The 10468-nt window shown below is 45.2% G+C and overlaps 1 pseudogene; it reads left to right on the forward strand.

Annotated features, from left to right (window-relative positions):
• The first annotated feature begins 8957 nt into the window (after window positions 1-8957).
• LOC125406672 (olfactory receptor 2Z1-like) lies at window positions 8958-9855 on the forward strand (annotated as a pseudogene).
• The last annotated feature ends 613 nt before the right edge of the window (window positions 9856-10468 follow it).

Here is a 10468-nt window from a genome sequence, read left to right on the forward strand (position 1 = left end):
TCTTTGTTCTTGTCCAGTGTTTGTGGTATGGAAATGTCTGGTGTCTCTTACATCTGTTTAAGGTATTGGCAGAAGAGAAGGCAAAGCTAAGTTTAGGGGAAAAATTAGGAACAGGGAGTTGAGAGGGATATAACTGACCTGTTTAAGGTGGATCCTTTAATTCTGCTCCCTGGATCTCACAAGAATTCTTTGGGTTTATGAAAACAGAAGTTGTAGACAGTAGGATATCTTATATCAGGATGACTGTGACAGATGCTTTTGCATAATGAAAAGTATCTTTAAGATTATGGAAGGCTGTGTGAGAGAGATTTGATAACTTGTACTTATTGAAGATTGTTTGGTGAGGCTGTCCTTTTAAACAAAACTTCTCAGCAGTCAAACTGCATCAGAGATCTTTGAGAAGGAAAAATTTTACTTGAGTTACTGATTAAAAAATGACAGAGAGCTTACTTGTTTGGCACCTAGTGCTACTCCTCAGGGTCCTCCATAGTTGCTGAGGATTGTATTTGCCTTCTGCTGTTTAGTGCAGGGCCTGCCAAGCTCTAGAAGATCCTGTGGGCTAAGAAATCTGTAGGAAGACAGGCCTACCTTGACCTGAGCAGCTAGGCTGTCGATTCCAGTGATTCTTTCTACAGTCTGGAGATCTTCGGTTTAGATGAAAGGCAATTTTTCCCAGTGGTCAGCACTTGGCAGTTGAAGCAAATTGCGGATGGACATTGTTTTATGTCCATTTGTCTTCTGTCTTCTTTGGAGGAAGTAGAGTGCTGCTGTTAGGAGCCAACCTGTCTCTTTTTGTTATGAAAAGATTTTTAATAATTAAATATTTAAATGACATATTCCCCAGATCACTGAACAGTTGAGGGCTGTTTACTGGGTATAGATAAGTTATACAGTCTGTCTGGAGAGCTGGGTCTGAGCTTGACTGTGCTGGCTCTCAACTTAACAGGTGATATTACACTCTTAAAAAGACAGAAAGAAGAAAAATTGTTTGCAAAGAAGGTTAATAGTAGAACTAATAAAAGTAGAGAACAGCTTAGTATATTTTTAATCAGGGTTGGTTTACGTATATAGCATTTTTTGTAAGAGACTTAAAAGTACAAACCAATTTGAAATATGAGACTTATTGCTTTGTAGTCTAGAATGAGATACAATGAACAGACAATTATATCATTTAACAGTAAACACTGGTGCATTTAAGTTACATGTATGCACACACACACGTGAACAGGAATTGGGTGAAGTGGATGCTCTTGGTGAGCCCTACCAAAGACATGCCACTGCACAAAACACACTGGTAACAGAGTCAACACTGGGAGCCAGGCATGGAATACCTCAGTAAAGATGGTGGAACTTGGTCACATGACCTGGCTCTCAGTTAAAATGGTGGTAAGGTCACCTGACTTCAGTCAAAATGACAGCAGTCACATGTTGTATGGAAGAGCGATGTAGAGGTGTGATCCGCCCTGTTGCCGAGCCACCATGCCACAAGCTACAGCAGGGAGCAAAGGCTGGAATTGAAACAGTTGCCTCGTGGATCTGATCAATCTTGTCAGTAGCAGTGGCAGAGACAGTTTGAGGAAAAGTGGAGCTGGTGGAATACTGGTGGAGCATAGTTTAAGTGTTTATAGCATAGCTGAAAATATGAAAACTGACGAAAAACATCACAGGGCCTATAGAAGAGCATCTTCTCTCTACAGGCAGGGTGTTAAAGCCTGACTGACTATGGTCTGGAAAACTTGGAAGCCAGAGAGGCTAGAGGCTACTCCAAGCAGTCTATTATTGTGGAGACCTCTTATGAGTGGTCAAAAAGAAAAGAACAGAAAAGAAAGGAGAAAGAAAAATCTGAGGGACCCTGCCCCCCCCCCCCAAATCAAATGCACTACACAGCATGTGCAGTGCTAGTGCAGGAGACCAACCCTGGGTTGTTTGGTCACATTTTTAGCTATGAAAGCAACCAGAGGTGAATGTTAGTGAAGGGCTCAACCATAGCTGTGAAGGCTGTAGTTGGGGGCTGGAAGGGAAAACCACACCACTGAAGCTACTGGTATGCATAGAGGTGGGCATTCAGGCAGATAGAAGGGAAAGCTGTTGTGAAGAAACCCGGATCCAGAGCCCAGGGTTCCGTGTGTCCTCAGCCGGCCCACCTGCAGGCAAGAGAGAATGTGGAGAGCCTGGCCTAGGGTTCCATGTGTTCTCACTTGGCCCACCTGCAGGCAGGAGAAAATGTGGAGAGCCTGGCCAAGTCACAAGCACCAATGTAATAGTTTAAATAAAATGCTGCAGGTCTGCGAGTGGCCTGCAGGCCATGAGGGGCAGTGAATCCCAGGCAGGGAGCCACATGGCAGGTGAGAGACTGAGATGGATAGGTATGCCATACTGAGTGAGGTTGGATATTTATTTAGTGTGTTTTAGAAAGTAAAGAGGAGAAAGAAAGAAAGGGAAAGAGCAGAGAGTGGCAGAGGAAGAGAGACAGACAGTCAGACAGACAGACAGACAGAGAATCAGAGTTGGAGAGAGAGGAGCCACAGCAGCAGCTACCTCTTTGGGAAAGAGATGGAAAGGAAGGGCTCAAACTGGAAGCAGAAGGAAGATCCATCTGCCTCAGTGGTGGCTGAGGGAGGGAGTGGACAAGGCTTGCCTATTAAAGGGACAGGACAGATCATTACAGTGGCATTAATTGCCTTCCTGTGCCTATGTGATATCACTTAACATCACGTGCTCAAGGTCCATCCACACCATTCCAAATGGCAGGGTGTCCTTTCTGTGGATAAGTAATATTTCATTGTAAATGTTCATCCCGTGCATGAAATTTCCTTTTTTTTCCTCATGTGTCTATGGACACTTAGGTTCTTTCCCTCCTTAGTTCTTTTGCCTGGTGACACAGTGATCTTGGGAGTTCAGATATCTCTTCCTCACACTGATTTTTTTTTCCTTTGGATATTCCACCACTACCAGAGCTCCTAGATTCTAAGGTGACTGTACTTATTGTTGCGTAAGGAAGTTCCAGAGATAGCTGCACACATGGCAGACAGGCCATGCTACCCTTGATTCCATGGGTAATTCCTGAGGGGCACAGTTGACTCACATGGAAGTTCTAGCTCGGCTGGTCTATGTCTCTCAGCAGGTCTAATACCTTATGCCCACTTGAGAAAGGAGCGGCCTAGTTAGCCTTTTCGCTCTGGAGGACTTCCTGAAATCTTTGAATTGTTTACTTCCTGTGATTGACTGAGGGTTTCCCCTGAAGGCCAGGAAGTTCTCATCTCAGAGGAATCTTCCACAGGGCGCCCATCTTGCTGTGCCTCCATGCCCACTTCTCAATGGACTTTTCGATATGCACTTTCCAAGAGGCTGAATACCATTCTCACGAATGTACTGACCTCTTGTCTTCTTCTGAGAACAAACCATTCAACCCTATCCCCTGTGTGAACTGGCTGCTTTGTTTCCTTGTTTGATGGTTTGAAGTTCCTCATATATGTCAGGCAAATGCTGGCAAAGACTTCCCATGCCGTGGGCCACTTATTCCCATTGATGGTCTGTTTCATTTCTCTGCTGTATGAGTACTTTCTAAACTGATGAATCTCCTTTGTTGTATTTATGGAAGAATACAGTGGGTTTTGTTTTATTTATTTATTTATTCATTTATTGCTTTCTTGTTCTTATCTGCCCAAAGGGGTTCAGGGCCTTCTGGAATCATCTCTGTCTTCTTCACCCCCAGGTTTCCTTTATGTTTTAGATTTATTTTTCTGTGTATGTGGATATATCTGTATGTGGGTATGTGCACATGTGTGCAGTGCATAAAGAGGCCAGAAGACATTGGGTCACCTGTAGCTGGAGTTGCAGGCAGTTTGAAGCCACCATGTGGGAGCTGGCAACCTAACTCTGGTCTCTGACAAGAACAGCAAGCACTCTTGACCATAGAATCATCTTTCCTGCCCTGATCCCAAATTTCCAGACCTCCTTCAGTGACTAAGACATTTTAAGAGTAATAACTGTTACCAAGAGATTGAGTGATTTGAATTCTTAGTATAACATAAGCATGCAGAGGGGAAGAAGTCTGAAACATTTCAATTTTTTTTCCTTTTTTTATTGATATTTTTTGAGCTCTACATTTTTCTCTGCTCCCCTCCCCACTTCAACCCTCTCCCAAGGTCCCCACACTCCCAATTTACTCAGGAGATCTCGTTTTTTTCTTCTTCCCATGTAGATTACATCTATGTAAGTGTCTCTTAGGGTCCTCATTGTTGTCTAGGTCTCTGGGATTATGGTTTGTAGGATGGTTTTCTTTGCTTTATGGTTTTTAAAGACTTATTTATTTATTATGTATACAGTATTCTCAGTATTCTGTCTGCATGTATGTCTGCAGTCCAGAAGAGACACCAGGTCTCATTACAGATGGTTGTGAGCCACCATGTGGTTGCTAGGAATTGAACTCAGGATCTCTGGAAGAGCAGGCAGTATTCCTAACTGCTGAGCCATCTCTCCAGCCCTCTTTGCTTTATGTTTAAAACATATGATAGCTGTCTTTCTGTATCTGGGTTACCTCACTCAAAATAATGATTTCTAGCTCCATCCATTTTCCTGCAAAATTCAAGCTGTCGTTATTTTTTCTGCTGTGTAGTACTCCATTGTGTAAATGCACCACATTTTTCTTATCCATTCTTTGGTCGAGGAACATTATGGTTGTTTCCAGGTTCAGGCTATGACAAACAAAGCTGCTACGAACATAGTTGAGCACATGTCCTTGTGGCACGATTGAGCATCCTTTGGATATATACCCAAAAGTAGTATTACTGGGTCTTGAGGAAGGTTGTTTCCTAATTTTCTGAGAAATCACCACACTGACATCCAAAGGGGTTGTACTAGCCTGCATTCCCACCAGCAATGAAGAAGTGTTCCCTTTTCCACACAACCTCTCCAGCATAAGTTGTCATCAGAGTTTTTGATTTTGGCCATTCTTACAGATGTAAGATGGAATCTCAGAGTTGTTTTGATTTGCATTTTTCTGATGACTAAGGATGTTGAACATTTCCTTAAATGTCTTTCAGTCATTTTAGATTCCTCTGTTGATAGTTCTCTGTTTAGATCTGTACTCCATTTTTTTATTGGATTATGTGATCTTTTGGTGTCCAATTTCTTGAGTTCTTTGTATATTTTGAAGATCAGACCTCTGTCTGATGTGGGGTTAGTGAAGATCTTTTCCCTATTTGTATGTTGTCATCTTGTCTTGTTGACCGTGTCTTTTGCTTTACAGAAGTTTTTCAGTTTCAGAAGGTCCCATTTATTAATTCTTTCTCTCAGTGTCTGTGATGCTGGAGTTCTATTTACGGAGTGGTTCCCTGTGCCAATGCATTCAAGTGTACTTCCCACTTTCTCTTATATAAGGTTCAGTGTGACTGTCTCTATATTGAGGTCTTTGATCCATTTGGACTTGAGTTTTGTGTATGGTGATAGATATGAGTCTATCTTCATTCTTCTACATGTTGATATCCAGTTCTTCCAGGACCACTTGTTAAATATGCTTTCTTTTTTCCATTTGATATTTTTTGCTTTTTTATCAAAGATCAGGTGTTTGAAGATGTGTGGATTGATATCCGGGTCTTCTCTTCAGTTCCATTTGTCCTCCTGTCTGTTCTTATGCCAGTACCAGGCTCTTTTCAGTACTGTAAATTACTTTCTTAAACTCTTAGAATTTACATAAATTTTAAACCTTTTATTTTCATACAATCATTTACCATGAGAGACAAGTGGTTGATTGTTGACAGAGGTTTCTGTCCCACCCAGTCCTGCAGCCATTCAGTCCCAAAGAAACACACAGAGGCCTACATTAATATAAACTGGTTGGCTTATTATCTCAGGCTTTCTTATTAACTAACTCTTACATCTTACGTTAACCCATAATTCTTGTCTGTGCTAGCCACGTGGCTTGACACTCTTATCAGTTGACACAGTCCCATCTTGCTTCCTCTGCATTTGAGTGATGACTGCAGACTGAGTCTTTCCTCTTCCCAGAGTTCTCCTCTTCTGGTCACCCTGCACATACTTCCTGCCTTGTTACTGGCCTATCAGCATTGTATTAAATCAATACAAGTGACAAACCTTTACAGAGTACAAGACCATTTTCCCATAGGAGTTGATTACTGAGAGTAATCGCTGCAAAACAAGTACCTTTAAAAAGCGGGGGGAATTAAAAAAAAACACCTATGTTGAGCCAGGTTATAGTGGTACACACCTACAATCTCAGCACTTGGGAGGCAGAGGCAGGTGGATCTCTGTGCGTTCAAGGCCAACCTGGTCTACAGAGGGAGTATCAGAACATCTAGGGCTACACAGAGAAACCCTGTCTCAAAAAAAAGAAAAAAGTGGGGGGGGAGGAGGAAGGAAGGAAAGAAAGAAGGAAGGAAGGAAGGAAGGAAGGAAGGAAGGAAGGAAGGAAGGAAGGAAAACACAGACCTAACATTTCTTGGGTATCAAACATAAGCATAGAGGACTCAGGCAGCAGCGTTTCCAGAAAGCCTCACCCACAGTGGGTGGCACCTCTCTGGAGTTGTCATTGCTGTCGTGTCCTCTCACTATCATTGTCTATCCCACCCCATCATGTGTGTCTTGCCTCCCCACCCACGTCCAGTGCTAACACTTCACTGCTTCTAAAACCTTGTAATGGGGCCTTGTCAATCTTGCTGCACTTCCTGGGCTTGGGAGTTTCCAGAGGGAATGTTTCAATTAGGAAGAAACAGCTGCATGGCAGAGCAGCTTGGGAAAGGGTAATTAAAAGGCATTGGTAAGAAGCCATTGCCTTCAATAATTTGAAGTTGAAAGTTCAAAGGAAAAAAGGCAAAAAAGACAGAAGTGGAGAGAGAACAGCAGGTAAGCAAAGGAAAATGTCACCAGAAGCTTTGGTGGAGGAGACCCACCTGGACAAGGATGTGAAGTCCGAAGACAGCTTGCAGGAGCCGGTTCTCTCCCGCCACCATGTTGTTTCTCAGGGCTTGAATTCAAACTTGTCACCAAGCATCTCCACCCTCTGACTCATCTCACTAGGCCTTTGCCAAAAGTTATTATTATTATGGTCAATTTATTCATTTTTTTATCATGTGCATGTGTCTGTGTGCTCTGAGACCAGAGGTGTCTGATCCCCTGGTGCTGGAGGTACAAGGAATTGTGAGCCACCAGGTGTGGGTTCTAGGAACCAAACTCGGGTCTTCTGGAAGAGCAGCACATGCCCTTCACTGAGCCATCTCTCCAGCCCTAAGCCAGAGGTTTCTGATGAAGCTGAGCAAAGTTATGTTAGAGGAAAACAAGACAGAGAGGCTGGAGGTATCCAGGGTAAAGGCATGGTGACCTGGGTGTCACATGGTCTGCAGGAAGATCCTTATATTCAAAGGTCTCACCTCCTGTGGATACATGGCAAACCTGGTGTCTTTTCTCCTCTCTAGAGGCCAGCATCCCTGTGTTCCTGGGTGTGTCCCCACCAACTGTAACAGGTGTATCTTCAACACAGACGTGTTCAATGCTGTAGGTGAGAAGTATCAACACCACTGCCAGATGCTCTGAGATCAAGGGAAAGGAGGATGGTGGATGTGTGGTCACGCATTTATAAACAGTAAACATAACGCATCTGCCCTGAGCTAACTGTCAGCTGGGGAGAGTACTTGATTATAAAAATGTTCAATATACGAACATGAGGACTGAATTTAGTCCCTGAGACACACATCGTCAGAGAGAGAACTGACTCCTCCAAGTTGCTCTCTGGCTATCACATGTGCATGTGCAAGTATACATTATCAGGGAGGAGGAGAGGAGGAGAGAGTGGAAGAGGAAGAAAAAAACCAGACAGTTTGGCAGAAGTTTATAATCCCAGCTCTGGGGAGACAAAACCAGGCTGGTTCCCTGACTTGCTGATCAGCCTGCCTGCTTGGGAAGCTCTAAGCTGGGGAAGACCTCATCTTGAAAATCAAGATGGACAATGCAGCCCCTGAGAAACAACACCCAATATTGACATCTAGCCTAGACACACACATACACACAATATACACACAAATACATGCACACACATGCACACACACATACACGCATACACATACACACAACAGAAACTTAATAAGCAGGCTGATATTGTATCTCTTCTATCACTGGGAATACTTAACCCAACATGCTGACTCTCCGTCTCTCTTGAACCATCCCAAATATTCCATTTCTGACTGTTACTGATTTTCAGATCTTCTCTGTGTCAATGGTATGGAAGTGAGTCTTTCTTCACGATTCCGGATATGTCTTGATCTACCTACGTCATCTTGGGCAAGGTCTCCCCACTTCGAATCTTGACCTCTTCAAAATCCCACACCTGATTCAGCACCAGGGCGTCTAGGGAGCTGTGTCCTCTGATCTCCCACTGGAGCTGTCTTGTGCTCTTTAGCTTAGTGACAGCCTTCAGTTGTAAATATTGTTAAATTGCTCTTGCTTGAGAGGTATCATGATGGTATCTCTCAGATACCAAGGTGGAATTCTCTGTATTCTGATCACAGGTGGACTCTAGGCAGAGACTCTTCTCCAGAGCCACACTACCAGCTTCTCACTGGGGGAGTCCAGGCAGGGCTCCACCCCTGAGCCACACCACTAGCCCCTCACTGGGAATCCCAGACAAGGGCCTCCACCTCCAGTCACAGTCCTAGCCCCTCACTGGGGATTCTAGGCAGTGGCTCCACCCCTGAGCCACGCCCCCAGCCCTTCACTGGGGATCCTAGGCAGTGGCTCCATCCCTGAGCCACGCCCACAGCCCCTCACTGGAGCTGAACCTGGATATACTCATGAATTTTCATCCCCTTCCTAGTGAGACCTCGGAGGTAGGGGGAGAGGCAGAGGGCCTCCACCGAACAGTTGCAGTATGATGTAAAATTATCCCACTGGGACCCTTTACCAAATCACCTGTGCTTCCCTAGACAGTGATGCACTCTGGGAGGATGGGGGCATCAAATGTGTCAACAACCTCAGATTTTACCCTCGTGGGGCTCTTCAGCCACACAGGACCTCATCTCATCCTCTTCTTCCTCGTGGCCACCATGTTCACCGCTGGACTGCTAGGCAACACCATACTGATTTTCCTGATCGCCACAGACTCCAGACTCCACACACCCATGTACTTCCTGCTCAACCAGCTCTCACTTCTGGATATTGGCTTCCTACTGGTCACCATCCCCAAGATGGTGGCTGACTTCCTGCAGGAAAGAAACACCATAACCTTCAGGGGATGCGCCACCCAGATGTTCTTCCTCATGCTCATGGGTGTCTCTTAGGGTGTCCTTCTTTTCTTCATGTCTTATGACCGCTACGTGGCTGTGTGCCACCCCCTGCATTACCAGGTGCTCATGAGAGGCCAGGTGTGTCTGGTAATGGCGCATCCTGGTTCTCAGGTGCACTTGTGCCTCACACACCGTGGACCACTTCTTCTGTGAGCTGCCAGCTCTCCTCAAACTGTCACGCGCGGACACATCCGCCTATGAGTTGGCACTATCCGTCTCCGGGGTGTTGATCTTACTGTTGCCCTTGTCTCTCGTCTTTACCTCCTATGGCTATGTTCTGGGGGCTGTGCTGCGCATTCGCTCAGCCAAAGCAAGGCACAAGGCTTTCACCACGTGCTCGTCACACATGGCTGTAGTGAGTCTCTTTTATGGGGCAGCTCTGTTCATGTACATGGTCCCGGGCAGCTACCACAGCCCACAACAGGACAACATGGTATCCCTCTTCTACAGCCTCATCACACCCACCCTCAACCCCCTCATCTACAGCCTGAGGAACAGAGAAGTCCCAATGGCCTTCGTCAAGGCCATGGGCAGGGCAGACTTCAGGGTGAAGCAGTGACGTTCTGGGACGCTGGTTGTCCCAGGAGTCCTTCTGTAAGGCTGGATACATGCGTGGTTTACTGCAACTGGGCAACTGCCTCCTCCAGGGTGCACGTTTCACTTCCGTGTGAAAGCTAGAAGTTACACTCCAGCTCGGGGTGCATGCCTGTCATCCCTGCACTTGTACAGGGGTGCCAAGGCAGTTGTACCCCAGCTCGGGGTGCATGACTCTCATCCCTGAACTAGTGCAGGGGTGCCAAGGTAGGAAGGGTACCTCAAGTTTCAGTCAGTATGGAACACATAGCAAGAAACTACCTCCAAAAAAAATACATTTAGCCAGTCAGTGGGGTCACATACCTTTATTCCCAGCACTCAGAAAACAGAGGTAGGTGGACCTCTGTGAGTTCAAGGCCAGCCTGGTCTACAGACTGAGTTCCAGGACAGCCAGGGCTACACCGAGAAATCCTGTCTCAAATAATAATAATAATAATAATAATAATAATAATAATAATAATAATAATATATTAAGGGGAAGGCAGGTGAGTCAGCACCAGGGGTGCTCTCTGGTTAGAGCTACAGCTCACCATCACTGTAGGCAGGGCCTTCTGTACCATCCTAGATCCGGATACTTC

Source organism: Myodes glareolus, chromosome 5 (genome assembly GCF_982192425.1).
Source record: "Myodes glareolus chromosome 5, mMyoGla1.1, whole genome shotgun sequence".
NCBI lineage: Eukaryota > Metazoa > Chordata > Mammalia > Rodentia > Cricetidae > Myodes > Myodes glareolus.